At 34.7% G+C, this 2,303-nt stretch overlaps 1 long non-coding RNA gene across 1 annotated transcript; it reads right to left on the reverse strand.

Annotated features, from left to right (window-relative positions):
* Positions 1 to 1,595: 1,595 nt before the first annotated feature.
* On the reverse strand, positions 1,596 to 2,064 carry LOC133021856 (uncharacterized). The gene is made up of 2 exons (XR_009682985.1): positions 1,860 to 2,064; positions 1,596 to 1,719 (listed from the first exon to the last, which is right to left on the reverse strand). It is a non-coding gene; the product is annotated as an uncharacterized LOC133021856 (long non-coding RNA).
* Between the last annotated feature and the right edge of the window lie 239 nt (positions 2,065 to 2,303).

The following is a 2,303-nucleotide window of genomic DNA, read 5'->3' on the forward strand; positions in this document are numbered from 1 at the left end:
CTTCAACTTGTCCTTCTCACATGAGGGTCCCTCTGGAACACTGTCCGAGTGTCCGGATGTATGCTGCATCATTATTTACCACTTTTAAATGATGCTAGAATGTCTTGTTAGAACAGGTATAAATAATTTCTATATGAGAGTCAGTCTAGCCATATTATTCAACTGAAATTGAAATGGGAGGGATTTAAACACAGTGTTTGTTGGTCTGGAGTGACATCGACATTTCACTTGTGTGTGTTTAACCTGCACAAGCACAGTGACTGTCAAAAAGATGTTATGGTGAAATGTTTGGTTAGCTCTACGTGGTTAATGTCATCTGCAACAAGTACTGCAACCATAAACCATAAGCATAAGTAGTAACGTGACTCGATGACATGTTGCACTATGCTTTGTTTCCTTGTGTTACATCTATCGTCCTGGATATGGGAGTTCAGTTCAACACACAATCATCCAAACCCCGTCCCATGAAAGAAACAGATGTACGACACAAAGCAGTACACATCATATCACTATAATAATAATAATAGATAGATGATAGATAGATTACTTTATTCATCCCCGAAGGGAAATTAAGTCGTCATAGCAGCCGGTATATTTGAATACAATAAAATACAATACAATAGAGTAAAATAAAAAATATTGAGGTAGAAAGAATAAAAACAGAAACACACGATAAATATGTAGATAAGGTGCAGTGGCAAGATGATGGTAATAGTACTGATGATATGATGGTAATGTTATTGTTACACAGTATATAAAAATAGTACAGTATATATAGTATATAATATAACATAATATATATTTATATATGATAGTAATTATACCAATATAATAGCAGTATATAGTAATAATGGCAGCAACAGTATATATAATAATAATAGTAAATATAATAATAATAACATGTACACATGTATAAATATGTGTATATAGACTTATATATACAAGAATATACAGAGAGTATGATATAATATATGATATATAGTAGAGGTATAAGTATAAGTATTTGACTACAATAGATAATATAATATACTATGAGTGTAAGAATATGTAGACAGTGTGCAAAAGACAATATTATTGTATAAAATTATATATAATATCAATATGGTTTATATTAACACAAATCACATATGATGTGAAGTAAGTGTATATGGAGCGGAGTGTTGTACAGGGTACACAGTGCAAGGAGACAGGTTTAGTGCAGTTCTGTGATGGTGGCTCTGACAGAGGTAGAGGAGTTGAACAGTCTTATTGCGGTTGGGAGGAACGATTTCCTGTAACGTTCCTTAGAGCAACAGTAACAATCCAGTACATCCCATAAACATGAAGCCTTGACTGTCAGTACAGAGCCGGGCTCCTGGGGCCGGTTTTTCAAAAGTTTTAATCTGGATCAAACTGATCCAGATTAGGAAATCTCTTTTTCTGCTATCCAGGATCACGTAATCCATTTTATTTGTATGCTGGTTTTTCAAAGCAATGTGGGATTGGATTACTCTGATCCGGATTCAAACTTTTCAGGATTACCAAATCTGGATTACCTGTGGTCTAAATGGGACTATCACAATGTAGCTATGTAAAGAACAACAGGTAGAATAGTGTGGGGTCACTCCAATATGCTTTATTTGAACAGAAAATAGGACTGAACGGAACAGCAAACAAACAATATAAACATCCCCCTCCATTGTCCATTTCTTGGAAACAGGCAGTCCACTCATCTGAGACCTACAACAAATAAATAAATAAATACATACTTTACTCACAAATACATTATGGATGTTTCGAACAGGTTTCAAACAAAGATTTATTGAATTGAACTGGATAAAAAAAGGCTTAAATGTCCAATACTTAACAAAATAAATTACTTCTTAGTTCTTGTTATGAGTAGTTCTTCTTATGAGTTCTCCTTCTTCTTCATCATCATCATCTGCTTCGTCGGGCAAGAATAAGCTGTTCCTCTGCTAGATGGATCTGTACTTCTGCCCTTTCGGTCTCTTTTTGCAGAAGTACCTTATAGGCGTCATCTTTCTTTGGGTGCTTTGAGCCTCCCTCTGGGGATCCTGTGGGAACTAGGCCTTCTGGCTCCACCTGTGTTTGACCTTCTCCTTCGATTACAGATTACATAGCCTACCTACTTTATGTACTTCCTGTTGAACAATTCAAGTGAAATTGATTAATAAATATTAATACTGTAAAATGCATGATATAAATGTTGTATTATTTAACTAACCAATTTTAGTTACCTAGTTTTATTACTGATATCCACCATGAATCCACCCTCCTGCTGGGATCAGTTTAATCCTGTTTTT

The sequence above is a fragment of the Limanda limanda genome, chromosome 16 (assembly GCF_963576545.1).
Source record: "Limanda limanda chromosome 16, fLimLim1.1, whole genome shotgun sequence".
Lineage (NCBI taxonomy): Eukaryota > Metazoa > Chordata > Actinopteri > Pleuronectiformes > Pleuronectidae > Limanda > Limanda limanda.